This window comes from Bubalus kerabau, chromosome 1 (genome assembly GCF_029407905.1).
Source record: "Bubalus kerabau isolate K-KA32 ecotype Philippines breed swamp buffalo chromosome 1, PCC_UOA_SB_1v2, whole genome shotgun sequence".
Classification (NCBI taxonomy): Eukaryota; Metazoa; Chordata; class Mammalia; order Artiodactyla; family Bovidae; genus Bubalus; species Bubalus kerabau.
Genome location: NC_073624.1, coordinates 126,027,661 through 126,051,155, shown reverse-complemented (window position 1 = coordinate 126,051,155; position 23,495 = coordinate 126,027,661). Strand labels below are relative to the sequence as shown.

Below are 23,495 nucleotides of genomic sequence, written 5' to 3'. Positions count from 1 at the left end.
AGGGAGACGGAGAAAGAGGGAGAGAGAGACAGACAGCAAGAGGACCACACAGACTTCCAAAGCCCCGGCCGCCACACCCTGCCCCCTCCATTCTGGGTTCCCCCCGGCCCCCAGTCGACCAGACCCCCACCGTCGCCCACCGACACACTCACACACACACTCTCACGCGCTCACCCTCTGGCCTGGGGGCGGGGGCTGGGTCTCGCCTTAGGTGGCCAAGCCGAAGGGGACCTTTGAGACCTCGGATGCGAGGAAGTCTTGGGGTCCCCACGGGTGATTGCCAGCCCCAGGGCACTGCGCCCAGCCGGGGCCCGACGGCCCACGGCTGACGCCCCCTCCCTTAGGGAAGCTGCTTCTTCCGCACGGCCTCTCTCTGAGGTGTGCCACGGTCTGTGCCAGTGTGTCGATCTCGGAGCGGATGCCATCCCCTGTCCCCTGTCCTTCTCCCGTTCTCCGGCTCTCTGTCAGTCGCTCTGTGTCTCCCTCTCTCTGTCTCTCCCTCCCCGTGTGTGCCTGCGCGCTCGTGTCTGTCTGTCTGTCTGTCTGTCTGTCTGCATCTGCCTCGCGCCGTCTTGGGAGTGTGTCTCTGAACCTTCATCTCTTTCTGTCTCTGTCTCTCCTGACCCCCGGCCTCCCACGGGTGCTATGGCTGTGGCCCTGGCTGCCGCGCTTGCGCCGGCCGGCTGTCTCACGTGGCGTGGGTGCCTGCGAGTGTCTGTGTGTCTGTCCGTGTGCCTGCATGTCGCTCGTCCGCTCCCTCAGGAAGGTGCTGTGCTTGGAGGGCGGCGTGGGGGCAAGGGGGGCCTCGGTAGGGCGAAGGGGCGGGGCTGACGAGCTCTGGTTCACCGCGCTGGTGGCTCCCGGGGGCTTTGGGCACCGGGCAGGTGCCGGGCAGGATGGGCGCTCGGGGCCAAGGCTGGGCTGCGCACAGGCCCGCAGGAGGCTCAGAGGACCGCGGGCCCCAGCGGGCCCCCGGGGCCACGCGGCCCTGAGCAGCGAAGCCCTTGGTGGGGGGGAGGTGGCGGAGGGGGGCGGCGGCCTCCGAGCGGGGGCGGGCCTGGAGGGTCCCAGGGTGGGAGAGCGCCCAGACCTCCGCGCCCCTCACCCCACCGCGCCCCTCACCCCAGCCCAGCCCAGCCCAGCCCAGCCCACGCCCGACCCGCCGCAGGCATGCCGGGCCGGCTGCTGCGGGTCCAGGGTCCCGGGTCCCGGAAGCCCTGTGGTCCCCCGGGCCGGGCCGGGCCGGGCGGGTGCTGGCCGGGGGTGGCGGTGTGCGGGGCGCGGAGCGGCGTCGGCCGGCCACACGGCCGCGGGGAGTCCGGTCGCGGGTCGTGCAGCTCAAGTGCAGCGCGCGCTCCGTGGAGAGCTGCGGCCGGCTGGCCCGAGCGGCAGGTCAGAGGGAAAGGCAGGCGCAGCGCAGGGCTCTTAGGGCGCCCGGCGGCAGCCGCCCCCGTCTACGGCCATACCACCCTGAACGCGCCCGATCTCGTCTGATCTCGGAAGCTAAGCAGGGTCGGGCCTGGTTAGTACTTGGATGGGAGACCGCCTGGGAATACCGGGTGCTGTAGGCTTTTTTTTTTTTTGGCCTCCCCTCTCCTTTAGCGCCCGCCCCCCACCCCCGCAAGCCCCACCTGCCGCTGGCCCCTCGCACCCCACCGCGCTCAGAGCGGTCGCCTGCCTTCCAGCCCCTCGCGGGGTGGGTGGCCGGGGCCCCGACTCCCGCTGCAGACCTGGGTTGCCTCCGCGCGGCCCGCGAGCCCCTCCGCATTCGGCTTCCAGGAAACCAGAGGACCGGCGAGGGCGAGGGGGCGGGGGGTGGGTGGGGGGCGGTGGAGGGGGTGCTCTCTGTCTGGGGCTCCCTTGGCAGGCCTCAGGCACTTCCGGGCGGGGCCCAGGCCCTAGCCCCGGCCCCAGCCCCACCACCAGAGGCATCCTCGCAGGCAGCCTCTGGGTCTCCTGCAGGCGTGCGCACAACACACTCACACAACCACAACACTCACTCACACACACACACACACACACACACACACACACCCGCCCCCGAGAAAGGTCAAGAGGCGGAGACCACAGGTAAGGGAGACGGAGAAAGAGGGAGAGAGAGACAGACAGCAAGAGGACCACACAGACTTCCAAAGCCCCGGCCGCCACACCCTGCCCCCTCCATTCTGGGTTCCCCCCGGCCCCAGTCGACCAGACCCCCACCGTCGCCCACCGACACACTCACACACACACTCTCACGCGCTCACCCTTTGGCCTGGGGGCGGGGCTGGGTCTCGCCTTAGGTGGCCAAGCCGAAGGGGACCTTTGAGACCTCGGATGCGAGGAAGTCTTGGGGTCCCCACGGGTGATTGCCAGCCCCAGGGCACTGCGCCCAGCCGGGGCCCGACGGCCCAAGGCTGACGCCCCCTCCCTTAGGGAAGCTGCTTCTTCCGCAGGGCCTCTCTCTGAGGTGTGCCACGGTCTGTGCCAGTGTGTCGATCTCGGAGCGGATGCCATCCCCTGTCCCCTGTCCTTCTCCCGTTCTCCGGCTCTCTGTCAGTCGCTCTGTGTCTCCCTCTCTCTGTCTCTCCCTCCCCGTGTGTGCCTGCGCGCTCGTGTCTGTCTGTCTGTCTGTCTGTCTGTCTGCATCTGCCTCGCGCCGTCTTGGGAGTGTGTCTCTGAACCTTCATCTCTTTCTGTCTCTGTCTCTCCTGACCCCCGGCCTCCCACGGGTGCTATGGCTGTGGCCCTGGCTGCCGCGCTTGCGCCGGCCGGCTGTCTCACGTGGCGTGGGTGCCTGCGAGTGTCTGTGTGTCTGTCCGTGTGCCTGCATGTCGCTCGTCCGCTCCCTCAGGAAGGTGCTGTGCTTGGAGGGCGGCGTGGGGGCAAGGGGGGCCTCGGTAGGGCGAAGGGGCGGGGCTGACGAGCTCTGGTTCACCGCGCTGGTGGCTCCCGGGGGCTTTGGGCACCGGGCAGGTGCCGGGCAGGATGGGCGCTCGGGGCCAAGGCTGGGCTGCGCACAGGCCCGCAGGAGGCTCAGAGGACCGCGGGCCCCAGCGGGCCCCCGGGGCCACGCGGCCCTGAGCAGCGAAGCCCTTGGTGGGGGGGAGGTGGCGGAGGGGCGCGGCGGCCTCCGAGCGGGGGCGGGCCTGGAGGGTCCCAGGGTGGGAGAGCGCCCAGACCTCCGCGCCCCTCACCCCACCGCGCCCCTCACCCCAGCCCAGCCCAGCCCAGCCCAGCCCAGCCCACGCCCGACCCGCCGCAGGCATGCCGGGCCGGCTGCTGCGGGTCCAGGGTCCCGGGTCCCGGAAGCCCTGTGGTCCCCCGGGCCGGGCCGGGCCGGGCGGGTGCTGGCCGGGGGTGGCGGTGTGCGGGGCGCGGAGCGGCGTCGGCCGGCCACACGGCCGCGGGGAGTCCGGTCGCGGGTCGTGCAGCTCAAGTGCAGCGCGCGCTCCGTGGAGAGCTGCGGCCGGCTGGCCCGAGCGGCAGGTCAGAGGGAAAGGCAGGCGCAGCGCAGGGCTCTTAGGGCGCCCGGCGGCAGCCGCCCCCGTCTACGGCCATACCACCCTGAACGCGCCCGATCTCGTCTGATCTCGGAAGCTAAGCAGGGTCGGGCCTGGTTAGTACTTGGATGGGAGACCGCCTGGGAATACCGGGTGCTGTAGGCTTTTTTTTTTTTTGGCCTCCCCTCTCCTTTAGCGCCCGCCCCCCACCCCCGCAAGCCCCACCTGCCGCTGGCCCCTCGCACCCCACCGCGCTCAGAGCGGTCGCCTGCCTTCCAGCCCCTCGCGGGGTGGGTGGCCGGGGCCCCGACTCCCGCTGCAGACCTGGGTTGCCTCCGCGCGGCCCGCGAGCCCCTCCGCATTCGGCTTCCAGGAAACCAGAGGACCGGCGAGGGCGAGGGGGCGGGGGGTGGGTGGGGGGCGGTGGAGGGGGTGCTCTCTGTCTGGGGCTCCCTTGGCAGGCCTCAGGCACTTCCGGGCGGGGCCCAGGCCCTAGCCCCGGCCCCAGCCCCACCACCAGAGGCATCCTCGCAGGCAGCCTCTGGGTCTCCTGCAGGCGTGCGCACAACACACTCACACAACCACAACACTCACTCACACACACACACAACACTCACACACACACACACACACACACACACACACACACACACCCGCCCCCGAGAAAGGTCAAGAGGCGGAGACCACAGGTAAGGGAGACGGAGAAAGAGGGAGAGAGAGACAGACAGCAAGAGGACCACACAGACTTCCAAAGCCCCGGCCGCCACACCCTGCCCCCTCCATTCTGGGTTCCCCCCGGCCCCCAGTCGACCAGACCCCCACCGTCGCCCACCGACACACTCACACACACACTCTCACGCGCTCACCCTCTGGCCTGGGGGCGGGGGCTGGGTCTCGCCTTAGGTGGCCAAGCCGAAGGGGACCTTTGAGACCTCGGATGCGAGGAAGTCTTGGGGTCCCCACGGGTGATTGCCAGCCCCAGGGCACTGCGCCCAGCCGGGGCCCGACGGCCCAAGGCTGACGCCCCCTCCCTTAGGGAAGCTGCTTCTTCCGCAGGGCCTCTCTCTGAGGTGTGCCACGGTCTGTGCCAGTGTGTCGATCTCGGAGCGGATGCCATCCCCTGTCCCCTGTCCTTCTCCCGTTCTCCGGCTCTCTGTCAGTCGCTCTGTGTCTCCCTCTCTCTGTCTCTCCCTCCCCGTGTGTGCCTGCGCGCTCGTGTCTGTCTGTCTGTCTGTCTGTCTGTCTGCATCTGCCTCGCGCCGTCTTGGGAGTGTGTCTCTGAACCTTCATCTCTTTCTGTCTCTGTCTCTCCTGACCCCCGGCCTCCCACGGGTGCTATGGCTGTGGCCCTGGCTGCCGCGCTTGCGCCGGCCGGCTGTCTCACGTGGCGTGGGTGCCTGCGAGTGTCTGTGTGTCTGTCCGTGTGCCTGCATGTCGCTCGTCCGCTCCCTCAGGAAGGTGCTGTGCTTGGAGGGCGGCGTGGGGGCAAGGGGGGCCTCGGTAGGGCGAAGGGGCGGGGCTGACGAGCTCTGGTTCACCGCGCTGGTGGCTCCCGGGGGCTTTGGGCACCGGGCAGGTGCCGGGCAGGATGGGCGCTCGGGGCCAAGGCTGGGCTGCGCACAGGCCCGCAGGAGGCTCAGAGGACCGCGGGCCCCAGCGGGCCCCCGGGGCCACGCGGCCCTGAGCAGCGAAGCCCTTGGTGGGGGGGAGGTGGCGGAGGGGCGCGGCGGCCTCCGAGCGGGGGCGGGCCTGGAGGGTCCCAGGGTGGGAGAGCGCCCAGACCTCCGCGCCCCTCACCCCACCGCGCCCCTCACCCCAGCCCAGCCCAGCCCAGCCCAGCCCAGCCCACGCCCGACCCGCCGCAGGCATGCCGGGCCGGCTGCTGCGGGTCCAGGGTCCCGGGTCCCGGAAGCCCTGTGGTCCCCCGGGCCGGGCCGGGCCGGGCGGGTGCTGGCCGGGGGTGGCGGTGTGCGGGGCGCGGAGCGGCGTCGGCCGGCCACACGGCCGCGGGGAGTCCGGTCGCGGGTCGTGCAGCTCAAGTGCAGCGCGCGCTCCGTGGAGAGCTGCGGCCGGCTGGCCCGAGCGGCAGGTCAGAGGGAAAGGCAGGCGCAGCGCAGGGCTCTTAGGGCGCCCGGCGGCAGCCGCCCCCGTCTACGGCCATACCACCCTGAACGCGCCCGATCTCGTCTGATCTCGGAAGCTAAGCAGGGTCGGGCCTGGTTAGTACTTGGATGGGAGACCGCCTGGGAATACCGGGTGCTGTAGGCTTTTTTTTTTTTTGGCCTCCCCTCTCCTTTAGCGCCCGCCCCCCACCCCCGCAAGCCCCACCTGCCGCTGGCCCCTCGCACCCCACCGCGCTCAGAGCGGTCGCCTGCCTTCCAGCCCCTCGCGGGGTGGGTGGCCGGGGCCCCGACTCCCGCTGCAGACCTGGGTTGCCTCCGCGCGGCCCGCGAGCCCCTCCGCATTCGGCTTCCAGGAAACCAGAGGACCGGCGAGGGCGAGGGGGCGGGGGGTGGGTGGGGGGCGGTGGAGGGGGTGCTCTCTGTCTGGGGCTCCCTTGGCAGGCCTCAGGCACTTCCGGGCGGGGCCCAGGCCCTAGCCCCGGCCCCAGCCCCACCACCAGAGGCATCCTCGCAGGCAGCCTCTGGGTCTCCTGCAGGCGTGCGCACAACACACTCACACAACCACAACACTCACTCACACACACACACAACACTCACACACACACACACACACACACACACACACACACACACCCGCCCCCGAGAAAGGTCAAGAGGCGGAGACCACAGGTAAGGGAGACGGAGAAAGAGGGAGAGAGAGACAGACAGCAAGAGGACCACACAGACTTCCAAAGCCCCGGCCGCCACACCCTGCCCCCTCCATTCTGGGTTCCCCCCGGCCCCCAGTCGACCAGACCCCCACCGTCGCCCACCGACACACTCACACACACACTCTCACGCGCTCACCCTCTGGCCTGGGGGCGGGGGCTGGGTCTCGCCTTAGGTGGCCAAGCCGAAGGGGACCTTTGAGACCTCGGATGCGAGGAAGTCTTGGGGTCCCCACGGGTGATTGCCAGCCCCAGGGCACTGCGCCCAGCCGGGGCCCGACGGCCCACGGCTGACGCCCCCTCCCTTAGGGAAGCTGCTTCTTCCGCAGGGCCTCTCTCTGAGGTGTGCCACGGTCTGTGCCAGTGTGTCGATCTCGGAGCGGATGCCATCCCCTGTCCCCTGTCCTTCTCCCGTTCTCCGGCTCTCTGTCAGTCGCTCTGTGTCTCCCTCTCTCTGTCTCTCCCTCCCCGTGTGTGCCTGCGCGCTCGTGTCTGTCTGTCTGTCTGTCTGTCTGTCTGCATCTGCCTCGCGCCGTCTTGGGAGTGTGTCTCTGAACCTTCATCTCTTTCTGTCTCTGTCTCTCCTGACCCCCGGCCTCCCACGGGTGCTATGGCTGTGGCCCTGGCTGCCGCGCTTGCGCCGGCCGGCTGTCTCACGTGGCGTGGGTGCCTGCGAGTGTCTGTGTGTCTGTCCGTGTGCCTGTATGTCGCTCGTCCGCTCCCTCAGGAAGGTGCTGTGCTTGGAGGGCGGCGTGGGGGCAAGGGGGGCCTCGGTAGGGCGAAGGGGCGGGGCTGACGAGCTCTGGTTCACCGCGCTGGTGGCTCCCGGGGGCTTTGGGCACCGGGCAGGTGCCGGGCAGGATGGGCGCTCGGGGCCAAGGCTGGGCTGCGCACAGGCCCGCAGGAGGCTCAGAGGACCGCGGGCCCCAGCGGGCCCCCGGGGCCACGCGGCCCTGAGCAGCGAAGCCCTTGGTGGGGGGGAGGTGGCGGAGGGGCGCGGCGGCCTCCGAGCGGGGGCGGGCCTGGAGGGTCCCAGGGTGGGAGAGCGCCCAGACCTCCGCGCCCCTCACCCCACCGCGCCCCTCACCCCAGCCCAGCCCAGCCCAGCCCAGCCCACGCCCGACCCGCCGCAGGCATGCCGGGCCGGCTGCTGCGGGTCCAGGGTCCCGGGTCCCGGAAGCCCTGTGGTCCCCCGGGCCGGGCCGGGCCGGGCGGGTGCTGGCCGGGGGTGGCGGTGTGCGGGGCGCGGAGCGGCGTCGGCCGGCCACACGGCCGCGGGGAGTCCGGTCGCGGGTCGTGCAGCTCAAGTGCAGCGCGCGCTCCGTGGAGAGCTGCGGCCGGCTGGCCCGAGCGGCAGGTCAGAGGGAAAGGCAGGCGCAGCGCAGGGCTCTTAGGGCGCCCGGCGGCAGCCGCCCCCGTCTACGGCCATACCACCCTGAACGCGCCCGATCTCGGAAGCTAAGCAGGGTCGGGCCTGGTTAGTACTTGGATGGGAGACCGCCTGGGAATACCGGGTGCTGTAGGCTTTTTTTTTTTTTGGCCTCCCCTCTCCTTTAGCGCCCGCCCCCCACCCCCGCAAGCCCCACCTGCCGCTGGCCCCTCGCACCCCACCGCGCTCAGAGCGGTCGCCTGCCTTCCAGCCCCTCGCGGGGTGGGTGGCCGGGGCCCCGACTCCCGCTGCAGACCTGGGTTGCCTCCGCGCGGCCCGCGAGCCCCTCCGCATTCGGCTTCCAGGAAACCAGAGGACCGGCGAGGGCGAGGGGGCGGGGGGTGGGTGGGGGGCGGTGGAGGGGGTGCTCTCTGTCTGGGGCTCCCTTGGCAGGCCTCAGGCACTTCCGGGCGGGGCCCAGGCCCTAGCCCCGGCCCCAGCCCCACCACCAGAGGCATCCTCGCAGGCAGCCTCTGGGTCTCCTGCAGGCGTGCGCACAACACACTCACACAACCACAACACTCACTCACACACACACACAACACTCACACACACACACACACACACACACACACACACACACCCGCCCCCGAGAAAGGTCAAGAGGCGGAGACCACAGGTAAGGGAGACGGAGAAAGAGGGAGAGAGAGACAGACAGCAAGAGGACCACACAGACTTCCAAAGCCCCGGCCGCCACACCCTGCCCCCTCCATTCTGGGTTCCCCCCGGCCCCCAGTCGACCAGACCCCCACCGTCGCCCACCGACACACTCACACACACACTCTCACGCGCTCACCCTCTGGCCTGGGGGCGGGGGCTGGGTCTCGCCTTAGGTGGCCAAGCCGAAGGGGACCTTTGAGACCTCGGATGCGAGGAAGTCTTGGGGTCCCCACGGGTGATTGCCAGCCCCAGGGCACTGCGCCCAGCCGGGGCCCGACGGCCCAAGGCTGACGCCCCCTCCCTTAGGGAAGCTGCTTCTTCCGCAGGGCCTCTCTCTGAGGTGTGCCACGGTCTGTGCCAGTGTGTCGATCTCGGAGCGGATGCCATCCCCTGTCCCCTGTCCTTCTCCCGTTCTCCGGCTCTCTGTCAGTCGCTCTGTGTCTCCCTCTCTCTGTCTCTCCCTCCCCGTGTGTGCCTGCGCGCTCGTGTCTGTCTGTCTGTCTGTCTGTCTGTCTGCATCTGCCTCGCGCCGTCTTGGGAGTGTGTCTCTGAACCTTCATCTCTTTCTGTCTCTGTCTCTCCTGACCCCCGGCCTCCCACGGGTGCTATGGCTGTGGCCCTGGCTGCCGCGCTTGCGCCGGCCGGCTGTCTCACGTGGCGTGGGTGCCTGCGAGTGTCTGTGTGTCTGTCCGTGTGCCTGCATGTCGCTCGTCCGCTCCCTCAGGAAGGTGCTGTGCTTGGAGGGCGGCGTGGGGGCAAGGGGGGCCTCGGTAGGGCGAAGGGGCGGGGCTGACGAGCTCTGGTTCACCGCGCTGGTGGCTCCCGGGGGCTTTGGGCACCGGGCAGGTGCCGGGCAGGATGGGCGCTCGGGGCCAAGGCTGGGCTGCGCACAGGCCCGCAGGAGGCTCAGAGGACCGCGGGCCCCAGCGGGCCCCCGGGGCCACGCGGCCCTGAGCAGCGAAGCCCTTGGTGGGGGGGAGGTGGCGGAGGGGCGCGGCGGCCTCCGAGCGGGGGCGGGCCTGGAGGGTCCCAGGGTGGGAGAGCGCCCAGACCTCCGCGCCCCTCACCCCACCGCGCCCCTCACCCCAGCCCAGCCCAGCCCAGCCCAGCCCACGCCCGACCCGCCGCAGGCATGCCGGGCCGGCTGCTGCGGGTCCAGGGTCCCGGGTCCCGGAAGCCCTGTGGTCCCCCGGGCCGGGCCGGGCCGGGCCGGGCGGGTGCTGGCCGGGGGTGGCGGTGTGCGGGGCGCGGAGCGGCGTCGGCCGGCCACACGGCCGCGGGGAGTCCGGTCGCGGGTCGTGCAGCTCAAGTGCAGCGCGCGCTCCGTGGAGAGCTGCGGCCGGCTGGCCCGAGCGGCAGGTCAGAGGGAAAGGCAGGCGCAGCGCAGGGCTCTTAGGGCGCCCGGCGGCAGCCGCCCCCGTCTACGGCCATACCACCCTGAACGCGCCCGATCTCGTCTGATCTCGGAAGCTAAGCAGGGTCGGGCCTGGTTAGTACTTGGATGGGAGACCGCCTGGGAATACCGGGTGCTGTAGGCTTTTTTTTTTTTTGGCCTCCCCTCTCCTTTAGCGCCCGCCCCCCACCCCCGCAAGCCCCACCTGCCGCTGGCCCCTCGCACCCCACCGCGCTCAGAGCGGTCGCCTGCCTTCCAGCCCCTCGCGGGGTGGGTGGCCGGGGCCCCGACTCCCGCTGCAGACCTGGGTTGCCTCCGCGCGGCCCGCGAGCCCCTCCGCATTCGGCTTCCAGGAAACCAGAGGACCGGCGAGGGCGAGGGGGCGGGGGGTGGGTGGGGGGCGGTGGAGGGGGTGCTCTCTGTCTGGGGCTCCCTTGGCAGGCCTCAGGCACTTCCGGGCGGGGCCCAGGCCCTAGCCCCGGCCCCAGCCCCACCACCAGAGGCATCCTCGCAGGCAGCCTCTGGGTCTCCTGCAGGCGTGCGCACAACACACTCACACAACCACAACACTCACTCACACACACACACACACACACACACACACACCCGCCCCCGAGAAAGGTCAAGAGGCGGAGACCACAGGTAAGGGAGACGGAGAAAGAGGGAGAGAGAGACAGACAGCAAGAGGACCACACAGACTTCCAAAGCCCCGGCCGCCACACCCTGCCCCCTCCATTCTGGGTTCCCCCCGGCCCCCAGTCGACCAGACCCCCACCGTCGCCCACCGACACACTCACACACACACTCTCACGCGCTCACCCTCTGGCCTGGGGGCGGGGGCTGGGTCTCGCCTTAGGTGGCCAAGCCGAAGGGGACCTTTGAGACCTCGGATGCGAGGAAGTCTTGGGGTCCCCACGGGTGATTGCCAGCCCCAGGGCACTGCGCCCAGCCGGGGCCCGACGGCCCAAGGCTGACGCCCCCTCCCTTAGGGAAGCTGCTTCTTCCGCAGGGCCTCTCTCTGAGGTGTGCCACGGTCTGTGCCAGTGTGTCGATCTCGGAGCGGATGCCATCCCCTGTCCCCTGTCCTTCTCCCGTTCTCCGGCTCTCTGTCAGTCGCTCTGTGTCTCCCTCTCTCTGTCTCTCCCTCCCCGTGTGTGCCTGCGCGCTCATGTCTGTCTGTCTGTCTGTCTGTCTGTCTGCATCTGCCTCGCGCCGTCTTGGGAGTGTGTCTCTGAACCTTCATCTCTTTCTGTCTCTGTCTCTCCTGACCCCCGGCCTCCCACGGGTGCTATGGCTGTGGCCCTGGCTGCCGCGCTTGCGCCGGCCGGCTGTCTCACGTGGCGTGGGTGCCTGCGAGTGTCTGTGTGTCTGTCCGTGTGCCTGCATGTCGCTCGTCCGCTCCCTCAGGAAGGTGCTGTGCTTGGAGGGCGGCGTGGGGGCAAGGGGGGCCTCGGTAGGGCGAAGGGGCGGGGCTGACGAGCTCTGGTTCACCGCGCTGGTGGCTCCCGGGGGCTTTGGGCACCGGGCAGGTGCCGGGCAGGATGGGCGCTCGGGGCCAAGGCTGGGCTGCGCACAGGCCCGCAGGAGGCTCAGAGGACCGCGGGCCCCAGCGGGCCCCCGGGGCCACGCGGCCCTGAGCAGCGAAGCCCTTGGTGGGGGGGAGGTGGCGGAGGGGGGCGGCGGCCTCCGAGCGGGGGCGGGCCTGGAGGGTCCCAGGGTGGGAGAGCGCCCAGACCTCCGCGCCCCTCACCCCACCGCGCCCCTCACCCCAGCCCAGCCCAGCCCAGCCCAGCCCACGCCCGACCCGCCGCAGGCATGCCGGGCCGGCTGCTGCGGGTCCAGGGTCCCGGGTCCCGGAAGCCCTGTGGTCCCCCGGGCCGGGCCGGGCCGGGCGGGTGCTGGCCGGGGGTGGCGGTGTGCGGGGCGCGGAGCGGCGTCGGCCGGCCACACGGCCGCGGGGAGTCCGGTCGCGGGTCGTGCAGCTCAAGTGCAGCGCGCGCTCCGTGGAGAGCTGCGGCCGGCTGGCCCGAGCGGCAGGTCAGAGGGAAAGGCAGGCGCAGCGCAGGGCTCTTAGGGCGCCCGGCGGCAGCCGCCCCCGTCTACGGCCATACCACCCTGAACGCGCCCGATCTCGTCTGATCTCGGAAGCTAAGCAGGGTCGGGCCTGGTTAGTACTTGGATGGGAGACCGCCTGGGAATACCGGGTGCTGTAGGCTTTTTTTTTTTTTGGCCTCCCCTCTCCTTTAGCGCCCGCCCCCCACCCCCGCAAGCCCCACCTGCCGCTGGCCCCTCGCACCCCACCGCGCTCAGAGCGGTCGCCTGCCTTCCAGCCCCTCGCGGGGTGGGTGGCCGGGGCCCCGACTCCCGCTGCAGACCTGGGTTGCCTCCGCGCGGCCCGCGAGCCCCTCCGCATTCGGCTTCCAGGAAACCAGAGGACCGGCGAGGGCGAGGGGGCGGGGGGTGGGTGGGGGGCGGTGGAGGGGGTGCTCTCTGTCTGGGGCTCCCTTGGCAGGCCTCAGGCACTTCCGGGCGGGGCCCAGGCCCTAGCCCCGGCCCCAGCCCCACCACCAGAGGCATCCTCGCAGGCAGCCTCTGGGTCTCCTGCAGGCGTGCGCACAACACACTCACACAACCACAACACTCACTCACACACACACACAACACTCACACACACACACCCGCCCCCGAGAAAGGTCAAGAGGCGGAGACCACAGGTAAGGGAGACGGAGAAAGAGGGAGAGAGAGACAGACAGCAAGAGGACCACACAGACTTCCAAAGCCCCGGCCGCCACACCCTGCCCCCTCCATTCTGGGTTCCCCCCGGCCCCCAGTCGACCAGACCCCCACCGTCGCCCACCGACACACTCACACACACACTCTCACGCGCTCACCCTCTGGCCTGGGGGCGGGGGCTGGGTCTCGCCTTAGGTGGCCAAGCCGAAGGGGACCTTTGAGACCTCGGATGCGAGGAAGTCTTGGGGTCCCCACGGGTGATTGCCAGCCCCAGGGCACTGCGCCCAGCCGGGGCCCGACGGCCCAAGGCTGACGCCCCCTCCCTTAGGGAAGCTGCTTCTTCCGCAGGGCCTCTCTCTGAGGTGTGCCACGGTCTGTGCCAGTGTGTCGATCTCGGAGCGGATGCCATCCCCTGTCCCCTGTCCTTCTCCCGTTCTCCGGCTCTCTGTCAGTCGCTCTGTGTCTCCCTCTCTCTGTCTCTCCCTCCCCGTGTGTGCCTGCGCGCTCGTGTCTGTCTGTCTGTCTGTCTGTCTGTCTGCATCTGCCTCGCGCCGTCTTGGGAGTGTGTCTCTGAACCTTCATCTCTTTCTGTCTCTGTCTCTCCTGACCCCCGGCCTCCCACGGGTGCTATGGCTGTGGCCCTGGCTGCCGCGCTTGCGCCGGCCGGCTGTCTCACGTGGCGTGGGTGCCTGCGAGTGTCTGTGTGTCTGTCCGTGTGCCTGCATGTCGCTCGTCCGCTCCCTCAGGAAGGTGCTGTGCTTGGAGGGCGGCGTGGGGGCAAGGGGGGCCTCGGTAGGGCGAAGGGGCGGGGCTGACGAGCTCTGGTTCACCGCGCTGGTGGCTCCCGGGGGCTTTGGGCACCGGGCAGGTGCCGGGCAGGATGGGCGCTCGGGGCCAAGGCTGGGCTGCGCACAGGCCCGCAGGAGGCTCAGAGGACCGCGGGCCCCAGCGGGCCCCCGGGGCCACGCGGCCCTGAGCAGCGAAGCCCTTGGTGGGGGGGAGGTGGCGGAGGGGGGCGGCGGCCTCCGAGCGGGGGCGGGCCTGGAGGGTCCCAGGGTGGGAGAGCGCCCAGACCTCCGCGCCCCTCACCCCACCGCGCCCCTCACCCCAGCCCAGCCCAGCCCAGCCCAGCCCACGCCCGACCCGCCGCAGGCATGCCGGGCCGGCTGCTGCGGGTCCAGGGTCCCGGGTCCCGGAAGCCCTGTGGTCCCCCGGGCCGGGCCGGGCCGGGCGGGTGCTGGCCGGGGGTGGCGGTGTGCGGGGCGCGGAGCGGCGTCGGCCGGCCACACGGCCGCGGGGAGTCCGGTCGCGGGTCGTGCAGCTCAAGTGCAGCGCGCGCTCCGTGGAGAGCTGCGGCCGGCTGGCCCGAGCGGCAGGTCAGAGGGAAAGGCAGGCGCAGCGCAGGGCTCTTAGGGCGCCCGGCGGCAGCCGCCCCCGTCTACGGCCATACCACCCTGAACGCGCCCGATCTCGTCTGATCTCGGAAGCTAAGCAGGGTCGGGCCTGGTTAGTACTTGGATGGGAGACCGCCTGGGAATACCGGGTGCTGTAGGCTTTTTTTTTTTTTGGCCTCCCCTCTCCTTTAGCGCCCGCCCCCCACCCCCGCAAGCCCCACCTGCCGCTGGCCCCTCGCACCCCACCGCGCTCAGAGCGGTCGCCTGCCTTCCAGCCCCTCGCGGGGTGGGTGGCCGGGGCCCCGACTCCCGCTGCAGACCTGGGTTGCCTCCGCGCGGCCCGCGAGCCCCTCCGCATTCGGCTTCCAGGAAACCAGAGGACCGGCGAGGGCGAGGGGGCGGGGGGTGGGTGGGGGGCGGTGGAGGGGGTGCTCTCTGTCTGGGGCTCCCTTGGCAGGCCTCAGGCACTTCCGGGCGGGGCCCAGGCCCTAGCCCCGGCCCCAGCCCCACCACCAGAGGCATCCTCGCAGGCAGCCTCTGGGTCTCCTGCAGGCGTGCGCACAACACACTCACACAACCACAACACTCACTCACACACACACACAACACTCACACACACACACCCGCCCCCGAGAAAGGTCAAGAGGCGGAGACCACAGGTAAGGGAGACGGAGAAAGAGGGAGAGAGAGACAGACAGCAAGAGGACCACACAGACTTCCAAAGCCCCGGCCGCCACACCCTGCCCCCTCCATTCTGGGTTCCCCCCGGCCCCCAGTCGACCAGACCCCCACCGTCGCCCACCGACACACTCACACACACACTCTCACGCGCTCACCCTCTGGCCTGGGGGCGGGGGCTGGGTCTCGCCTTAGGTGGCCAAGCCGAAGGGGACCTTTGAGACCTCGGATGCGAGGAAGTCTTGGGGTCCCCACGGGTGATTGCCAGCCCCAGGGCACTGCGCCCAGCCGGGGCCCGACGGCCCAAGGCTGACGCCCCCTCCCTTAGGGAAGCTGCTTCTTCCGCAGGGCCTCTCTCTGAGGTGTGCCACGGTCTGTGCCAGTGTGTCGATCTCGGAGCGGATGCCATCCCCTGTCCCCTGTCCTTCTCCCGTTCTCCGGCTCTCTGTCAGTCGCTCTGTGTCTCCCTCTCTCTGTCTCTCCCTCCCCGTGTGTGCCTGCGCGCTCGTGTCTGTCTGTCTGTCTGTCTGTCTGTCTGTCTGCATCTGCCTCGCGCCGTCTTGGGAGTGTGTCTCTGAACCTTCATCTCTTTCTGTCTCTGTCTCTCCTGACCCCCGGCCTCCCACGGGTGCTATGGCTGTGGCCCTGGCTGCCGCGCTTGCGCCGGCCGGCTGTCTCACGTGGCGTGGGTGCCTGCGAGTGTCTGTGTGTCTGTCCGTGTGCCTGCATGTCGCTCGTCCGCTCCCTCAGGAAGGTGCTGTGCTTGGAGGGCGGCGTGGGGGCAAGGGGGGCCTCGGTAGGGCGAAGGGGCGGGGCTGACGAGCTCTGGTTCACCGCGCTGGTGGCTCCCGGGGGCTTTGGGCACCGGGCAGGTGCCGGGCAGGATGGGCGCTCGGGGCCAAGGCTGGGCTGCGCACAGGCCCGCAGGAGGCTCAGAGGACCGCGGGCCCCAGCGGGCCCCCGGGGCCACGCGGCCCTGAGCAGCGAAGCCCTTGGTGGGGGGGAGGTGGCGGAGGGGCGCGGCGGCCTCCGAGCGGGGGCGGGCCTGGAGGGTCCCAGGGTGGGAGAGCGCCCAGACCTCCGCGCCCCTCACCCCACCGCGCCCCTCACCCCAGCCCAGCCCAGCCCAGCCCAGCCCACGCCCGACCCGCCGCAGGCATGCCGGGCCGGCTGCTGCGGGTCCAGGGTCCCGGGTCCCGGAAGCCCTGTGGTCCCCCGGGCCGGGCCGGGCCGGGCGGGTGCTGGCCGGGGGTGGCGGTGTGCGGGGCGCGGAGCGGCGTCGGCCGGCCACACGGCCGCGGGGAGTCCGGTCGCGGGTCGTGCAGCTCAAGTGCAGCGCGCGCTCCGTGGAGAGCTGCGGCCGGCTGGCCCGAGCGGCAGGTCAGAGGGAAAGGCAGGCGCAGCGCGGGGCTCTTAGGGCGCCCGGCGGCAGCCGCCCCCGTCTACGGCCATACCACCCTGAACGCGCCCGATCTCGTCTGATCTCGGAAGCTAAGCAGGGTCGGGCCTGGTTAGTACTTGGATGGGAGACCGCCTGGGAATACCGGGTGCTGTAGGCTTTTTTTTTTTTGGCCTCCCCTCTCCTTTAGCGCCCGCCCCCCACCCCCGCAAGCCCCACCTGCCGCTGGCCCCTCGCACCCCACCGCGCTCAGAGCGGTCGCCTGCCTTCCAGCCCCTCGCGGGGTGGGTGGCCGGGGCCCCGACTCCCGCTGCAGACCTGGGTTGCCTCCGCGCGGCCCGCGAGCCCCTCCGCATTCGGCTTCCAGGAAACCAGAGGACCGGCGAGGGCGAGGGGGCGGGGGGTGGGTGGGGGGCGGTGGAGGGGGTGCTCTCTGTCTGGGGCTCCCTTGGCAGGCCTCAGGCACTTCCGGGCGGGGCCCAGGCCCTAGCCCCGGCCCCAGCCCCACCACCAGAGGCATCCTCGCAGGCAGCCTCTGGGTCTCCTGCAGGCGTGCGCACAACACACTCACACAACCACAACACTCACTCACACACACACACACACACACACACACACACCCGCCCCCGAGAAAGGTCAAGAGGCGGAGACCACAGGTAAGGGAGACGGAGAAAGAGGGAGAGAGAGACAGACAGCAAGAGGACCACACAGACTTCCAAAGCCCCGGCCGCCACACCCTGCCCCCTCCATTCTGGGTTCCCCCCGGCCCCCAGTCGACCAGACCCCCACCGTCGCCCACCGACACACTCACACACACACTCTCACGCGCTCACCCTCTGGCCTGGGGGCGGGGGCTGGGTCTCGCCTTAGGTGGCCAAGCCGAAGGGGACCTTTGAGACCTCGGATGCGAGGAAGTCTTGGGGTCCCCACGGGTGATTGCCAGCCCCAGGGCACTGCGCCCAGCCGGGGCCCGACGGCCCAAGGCTGACGCCCCCTCCCTTAGGGAAGCTGCTTCTTCCGCAGGGCCTCTCTCTGAGGTGTGCCACGGTCTGTGCCAGTGTGTCGATCTCGGAGCGGATGCCATCCCCTGTCCCCTGTCCTTCTCCCGTTCTCCGGCTCTCTGTCAGTCGCTCTGTGTCTCCCTCTCTCTGTCTCTCCCTCCCCGTGTGTGCCTGCGCGCTCGTGTCTGTCTGTCTGTCTGTCTGTCTGTCTGCATCTGCCTCGCGCCGTCTTGGGAGTGTGTCTCTGAACCTTCATCTCTTTCTGTCTCTGTCTCTCCTGACCCCCGGCCTCCCACGGGTGCTATGGCTGTGGCCCTGGCTGCCGCGCTTGCGCCGGCCGGCTGTCTCACGTGGCGTGGGTGCCTGCGAGTGTCTGTGTGTCTGTCCGTGTGCCTGCATGTCGCTCGTCCGCTCCCTCAGGAAGGTGCTGTGCTTGGAGGGCGGCGTGGGGGCAAGGGGGGCCTCGGTAGGGCGAAGGGGCGGGGCTGACGAGCTCTGGTTCACCGCGCTGGTGGCTCCCGGGGGCTTTGGGCACCGGGCAGGTGCCGGGCAGGATGGGCGCTCGGGGCCAAGGCTGGGCTGCGCACAGGCCCGCAGGAGGCTCAGAGGACCGCGGGCCCCAGCGGGCCCCCGGGGCCACGCGGCCCTGAGCAGCGAAGCCCTTGGTGGGGGGGAGGTGGCGGAGGGGCGCAGCGGCCTCCGAGCGGGGGCGGGCCTGGAGGGTCCCAGGGTGGGAGAGCGCCCAGACCTCCGCGCCCCTCACCCCACCGCGCCCCTCACCCCAGCCCAGCCCAGCCCAGCCCAGCCCACGCCCGACCCGCCGCAGGCATGCCGGGCCGGCTGCTGCGGGTCCAGGGTCCCGGGTCCCGGAAGCCCTGTGGTCCCCCGGGCCGGGCCGGGCCGGGCGGGTGCTGGCCGGGGGTGGCGGTGTGCGGGGCGCGGAGCGGCGTCGGCCGGCCACACGGCCGCGGGGAGTCCGGTCGCGGGTCGTGCAGCTCAAGTGCAGCGCGCGCTCCGTGGAGAGCTGCGGCCGGCTGGCCCGAGCGGCAGGTCAGAGGGAAAGGCAGGCGCAGCGCAGGGCTCTTAGGGCGCCCGGCGGCAGCCGCCCCCGTCTACGGCCATACCACCCTGAACGCGCCCGATCTCGTCTGATCTCGGAAGCTAAGCAGGGTCGGGCCTGGTTAGTACTTGGATGGGAGACCGCCTGGGAATACCGGGTGCTGTAGGCTTTTTTTTTTTTTGGCCTCCCCTCTCCTTTAGCGCCCGCCCCCCACCCCCGCAAGCCCCACCTGCCGCTGGCCCCTCGCACCCCACCGCGCTCAGAGCGGTCGCCTGCCTTCCAGCCCCTCGCGGGGTGGGTGGCCGGGGCCCCGACTCCCGCTGCAGACCTGGGTTGCCTCCGCGCGGCCCGCGAGCCCCTCCGCATTCGGCTTCCAGGAAACCAGAGGACCGGCGAGGGCGAGGGGGCGGGGGGTGGGTGGGGGGCGGTGGAGGGGGTGCTCTCTGTCTGGGGCTCCCTTGGCAGGCCTCAGGCACTTCCGGGCGGGGCCCAGGCCCTAGCCCCGGCCCCAGCCCCACCACCAGAGGCATCCTCGCAGGCAGCCTCTGGGTCTCCTGCAGGCGTGCGCACAACACACTCACACAACCACAACACTCACTCACACACACACACAACACTCACACACACACACCCGCCCCCGAGAAAGGTCAAGAGGCGGAGACCACAGGTAAGGGAGACGGAGAAAGAGGGAGAGAGAGACAGACAGCAAGAGGACCACACAGACTTCCAAAGCCCCGGCCGCCACACCCTGCCCCCTCCATTCTGGGTTCCCCCCGGCCCCCAGTCGACCAGACCCCCACCGTCGCCCACCGACACACTCACACACACACTCTCACGCGCTCACCCTCTGGCCTGGGGGCGGGGGCTGGGTCTCGCCTTAGGTGGCCAAGCCGAAGGGGACCTTTGAGACCTCGGATGCGAGGAAGTCTTGGGGTCCCCACGGGTGATTGCCAGCCCCAGGGCACTGCGCCCAGCCGGGGCCCGACGGCCCAAGGCTGACGCCCCCTCCCTTAGGGAAGCTGCTTCTTCCGCAGGGCCTCTCTCTGAGGTGTGCCACGGTCTGTGCCAGTGTGTCGATCTCGGAGCGGATGCCATCCCCTGTCCCCTGTCCTTCTCCCGTTCTCCGGCTCTCTGTCAGTCGCTCTGTGTCTCCCTCTCTCTGTCTCTCCCTCCCCGTGTGTGCCTGCGCGCTCGTGTCTGTCTGTCTGTCTGTCTGTCTGTCTGTCTGCATCTGCCTCGCGCCGTCTTGGGAGTGTGTCTCTGAACCTTCATCTCTTTCTGTCTCTGTCTCTCCTGACCCCCGGCCTCCCACGGGTGCTATGGCTGTGGCCCTGGCTGCCGCGCTTGCGCCGGCCGGCTGTCTCACGTGGCGTGGGTGCCTGCGAGTGTCTGTGTGTCTGTCCGTGTGCCTGCATGTCGCTCGTCCGCTCCCTCAGGAAGGTGCTGTGCTTGGAGGGCGGCGTGGGGGCAAGGGGGGCCTCGGTAGGGCGAAGGGGCGGGGCTGACGAGCTCTGGTTCACCGCGCTGGTGGCTCCCGGGGGCTTTGGGCACCGGGCAGGTGCCGGGCAGGATGGGCGCTCGGGGCCAAGGCTGGGCTGCGCACAGGCCCGCAGGAGGCTCAGAGGACCGCGGGCCCCAGCGGGCCCCCGGGGCCACGCGGCCCTGAGCAGCGAAGCCCTTGGTGGGGGGGAGGTGGCGGAGGGGCGCGGCGGCCTCCGAGCGGGGGCGGGCCTGGAGGGTCCCAGGGTGGGAGAGCGCCCAGACCTCCGCGCCCCTCACCCCACCGCGCCCCTCACCCCAGCCCAGCCCAGCCCAGCCCAGCCCACGCCCGACCCGCCGCAGGCATGCCGGGCCGGCTGCTGCGGGTCCAGGGTCCCGGGTCCCGGAAGCCCTGTGGTCCCCCGGGCCGGGCCGGGCCGGGCGGGTGCTGGCCGGGGGTGGCGGTGTGCGGGGCGCGGAGCGGCGTCGGCCGGCCACACGGCCGCGGGGAGTCCGGTCGCGGGTCGTGCAGCTCAAGTGCAGCGCGCGCTCCGTGGAGAGCTGCGGCCGGCTGGCCCGAGCGGCAGGTCAGAGGGAAAGGCAGGCGCAGCGCAGGGCTCTTAGGGCGCCCGGCGGCAGCCGCCCCCGTCTACGGCCATACCACCCTGAACGCGCCCGATCTCGTCTGATCTCGGAAGCTAAGCAGGGTCGGGCCTGGTTAGTACTTGGATGGGAGACCGCCTGGGAATACCGGGTGCTGTAGGCTTTTTTTTTTTTTGGCCTCCCCTCTCCTTTAGCGCCCGCCCCCCACCCCCGCAAGCCCCACCTGCCGCTGGCCCCTCGCACCCCACCGCGCTCAGAGCGGTCGCCTGCCTTCCAGCCCCTCGCGGGGTGGGTGGCCGGGGCCCCGACTCCCGCTGCAGACCTGGGTTGCCTCCGCGCGGCCCGCGAGCCCCTCCGCATTCGGCTTCCAGGAAACCAGAGCACCGGCGAGGGCGAGGGGGCGGGGGGTGGGTGGGGGGCGGTGGAGGGGGTGCTCTCTGTCTGGGGCTCCCTTGGCAGGCCTCAGGCACTTCCGGGCGGGGCCCAGGCCCTAGCCCCGGCCCCAGCCCCACCACCAGAGGCATCCTCGCAGGCAGCCTCTGGGTCTCCTGCAGGCGTGCGCACAACACACTCACACAACCACAACACTCACTCACACACACACACAACACTCACACACACACACCCGCCCCCGAGAAAGGTCAAGAGGCGGAGACCACAGGTAAGGGAGACGGAGAAAGAGGGAGAGAGAGACAGACAGCAAGAGGACCACACAGACTTCCAAAGCCCCGGCCGCCACACCCTGCCCCCTCCATTCTGGGTTCCCCCCGGCCCCCAGTCGACCAGACCCCCACCGTCGCCCACCGACACACTCACACACACACTCTCACGCGCTCACCCTCTGGCCTGGGGGCGGGGGCTGGGTCTCGCCTTAGGTGGCCAAGCCGAAGGGGACCTTTGAGACCTCGGATGCGAGGAAGTCTTGGGGTCCCCACGGGTGATTGCCAGCCCCAGGGCACTGCGCCCAGCCGGGGCCCGACGGCCCAAGGCTGACGCCCCCTCCCTTAGGGAAGCTGCTTCTTCCGCAGGGCCTCTCTCTGAGGTGTGCCACGGTCTGTGCCAGTGTGTCGATCTCGGAGCGGATGCCATCCCCTGTCCCCTGTCCTTCTCCCGTTCTCCGGCTCTCTGTCAGTCGCTCTGTGTCTCCCTCTCTCTGTCTCTCCCTCCCCGTGTGTGCCTGCGCGCTCGTGTCTGTCTGTCTGTCTGTCTGTCTGTCTGCATCTGCCTCGCGCCGTCTTGGGAGTGTGTCTCTGAACCTTCATCTCTTTCTGTCTCTGTCTCTCCTGACCCCCGGCCTCCCACGGGTGCTATGGCTGTGGCCCTGGCTGCCGCGCTTGCGCCGGCCGGCTGTCTCACGTGGCGTGGGTGCCTGCGAGTGTCTGTGTGTCTGTCCGTGTGCCTGCATGTCGCTCGTCCGCTCCCTCAGGAAGGTGCTGTGCTTGGAGGGCGGCGTGGGGGCAAGGGGGGCCTCGGTAGGGCGAAGGGGCGGGGCTGACGAGCTCTGGTTCACCGCGCTGGTGGCTCCCGGGGGCTTTGGGCACCGGGCAGGTGCCGGGCAGGATGGGCGCTCGGGGCCAAGGCTGGGCTGCGCACAGGCCCGCAGGAGGCTCAGAGGACCGCGGGCCCCAGCGGGCCCCCGGGGCCACGCGGCCCTGAGCAGCGAAGCCCTTGGTGGGGGGGAGGTGGCGGAGGGGCGCGGCGGCCTCCGAGCGGGGGCGGGCCTGGAGGGTCCCAGGGTGGGAGAGCGCCCATACCTCCGCGCCCCTCACCCCACCGCGCCCCTCACCCCAGCCCAGCCCAGCCCAGCCCAGCCCACGCCCGACCCGCCGCAGGCATGCCGGGCCGGCTGCTGCGGGTCCAGGGTCCCGGGTCCCGGAAGCCCTGTGGTCCCCCGGGCCGGGCCGGGCCGGGCGGGTGCTGGCCGGGGGTGGCGGTGTGCGGGGCGCGGAGCGGCGTCGGCCGGCCACACGGCCGCGGGGAGTCCGGTCGCGGGTCGTGCAGCTCAAGTGCAGCGCGCGCTCCGTGGAGAGCTGCGGCCGGCTGGCCCGAGCGGCAGGTCAGAGGGAAAGGCAGGCGCAGCGCAGGGCTCTTAGGGCGCCCGGCGGCAGCCGCCCCCGTCTACGGCCATACCACCCTGAACGCGCCCGATCTCGTCTGATCTCGGAAGCTAAGCAGGGTCGGGCCTGGTTAGTACTTGGATGGGAGACCGCCTGGGAATACCGGGTGCTGTAGGCTTTTTTTTTTTTTGGCCTCCCCTCTCCTTTAGCGCCCGCCCCCCACCCCCGCAAGCCCCACCTGCCGCTGGCCCCTCGCACCCCACCGCGCTCAGAGCGGTCGCCTGCCTTCCAGCCCCTCGCGGGGTGGGTGGCCGGGGCCCCGACTCCCGCTGCAGACCTGGGTTGCCTCCGCGCGGCCCGCGAGCCCCTCCGCATTCGGCTTCCAGGAAACCAGAGGACCGGCGAGGGCGAGGGGGCGGGGGGTGGGTGGGGGGCGGTGGAGGGGGTGCTCTCTGTCTGGGGCTCCCTTGGCAGGCCTCAGGCACTTCCGGGCGGGGCCCAGGCCCTAGCCCCGGCCCCAGCCCCACCACCAGAGGCATCCTCGCAGGCAGCCTCTGGGTCTCCTGCAGGCGTGCGCACAACACACTCACACAACCACAACACTCACTCACACACACACACACACACACACACACACACCCGCCCCCGAGAAAGGTCAAGAGGCGGAGACCACAGGTAAGGGAGACGGAGAAAGAGGGAGAGAGAGACAGACAGCAAGAGGACCACACAGACTTCCAAAGCCCCGGCCGCCACACCCTGCCCCCTCCATTCTGGGTTCCCCCCGGCCCCCAGTCGACCAGACCCCCACCGTCGCCCACCGACACACTCACACACACACTCTCACGCGCTCACCCTCTGGCCTGGGGGCGGGGGCTGGGTCTCGCCTTAGGTGGCCAAGCCGAAGGGGACCTTTGAGACCTCGGATGCGAGGAAGTCTTGGGGTCCCCACGGGTGATTGCCAGCCCCAGGGCACTGCGCCCAGCCGGGGCCCGACGGCCCAAGGCTGACGCCCCCTCCCTTAGGGAAGCTGCTTCTTCCGCAGGGCCTCTCTCTGAGGTGTGCCACGGTCTGTGCCAGTGTGTCGATCTCGGAGCGGATGCCATCCCCTGTCCCCTGTCCTTCTCCCGTTCTCCGGCTCTCTGTCAGTCGCTCTGTGTCTCCCTCTCTCTGTCTCTCCCTCCCCGTGTGTGCCTGCGCGCTCGTGTCTGTCTGTCTGTCTGTCTGTCTGTCTGTCTGTCTGCATCTGCCTCGCGCCGTCTTGGGAGTGTGTCTCTGAACCTTCATCTCTTTCTGTCTC

The 23,495-nt window shown here is 70.8% G+C and overlaps 10 non-coding genes and 1 pseudogene across 10 annotated transcripts; all 11 read left to right on the top strand.

The window, feature by feature from the left end:
* Nucleotides 1–1,452: 1,452 nt before the first annotated feature.
* LOC129642333 (5S ribosomal RNA) lies at nt 1,453–1,571 on the top strand. The gene has a single exon (XR_008709633.1). It is a non-coding gene; the product is annotated as a 5S ribosomal RNA (ribosomal RNA).
* A 1,957-nt stretch (nt 1,572–3,528) lies between these two features.
* Nucleotides 3,529–3,647, top strand: LOC129642331 (5S ribosomal RNA). The gene has a single exon (XR_008709632.1). It is a non-coding gene; the product is annotated as a 5S ribosomal RNA (ribosomal RNA).
* A 1,984-nt stretch (nt 3,648–5,631) lies between these two features.
* LOC129642330 (5S ribosomal RNA) lies at nt 5,632–5,750 on the top strand. Its single transcript, XR_008709631.1, has one exon. It is a non-coding gene; the product is annotated as a 5S ribosomal RNA (ribosomal RNA).
* A 1,979-nt stretch (nt 5,751–7,729) lies between these two features.
* On the top strand, nt 7,730–7,838 carry LOC129642397 (uncharacterized; annotated as a pseudogene).
* A 1,982-nt stretch (nt 7,839–9,820) lies between these two features.
* LOC129642328 (5S ribosomal RNA) lies at nt 9,821–9,939 on the top strand. Its single transcript, XR_008709629.1, has one exon. It is a non-coding gene; the product is annotated as a 5S ribosomal RNA (ribosomal RNA).
* A 1,952-nt stretch (nt 9,940–11,891) lies between these two features.
* On the top strand, nt 11,892–12,010 carry LOC129642327 (5S ribosomal RNA). The gene has a single exon (XR_008709628.1). It is a non-coding gene; the product is annotated as a 5S ribosomal RNA (ribosomal RNA).
* A 1,953-nt stretch (nt 12,011–13,963) lies between these two features.
* Nucleotides 13,964–14,082, top strand: LOC129642325 (5S ribosomal RNA). Its single transcript, XR_008709627.1, has one exon. It is a non-coding gene; the product is annotated as a 5S ribosomal RNA (ribosomal RNA).
* Nucleotides 14,083–16,039: 1,957 nt separating this feature from the next.
* LOC129642324 (5S ribosomal RNA) lies at nt 16,040–16,158 on the top strand. Its single transcript, XR_008709626.1, has one exon. It is a non-coding gene; the product is annotated as a 5S ribosomal RNA (ribosomal RNA).
* A 1,951-nt stretch (nt 16,159–18,109) lies between these two features.
* Nucleotides 18,110–18,228, top strand: LOC129642323 (5S ribosomal RNA). The gene has a single exon (XR_008709625.1). It is a non-coding gene; the product is annotated as a 5S ribosomal RNA (ribosomal RNA).
* A 1,957-nt stretch (nt 18,229–20,185) lies between these two features.
* On the top strand, nt 20,186–20,304 carry LOC129642678 (5S ribosomal RNA). The gene has a single exon (XR_008709925.1). It is a non-coding gene; the product is annotated as a 5S ribosomal RNA (ribosomal RNA).
* A 1,953-nt stretch (nt 20,305–22,257) lies between these two features.
* On the top strand, nt 22,258–22,376 carry LOC129642677 (5S ribosomal RNA). Its single transcript, XR_008709924.1, has one exon. It is a non-coding gene; the product is annotated as a 5S ribosomal RNA (ribosomal RNA).
* Nucleotides 22,377–23,495: the final 1,119 nt, after the last annotated feature.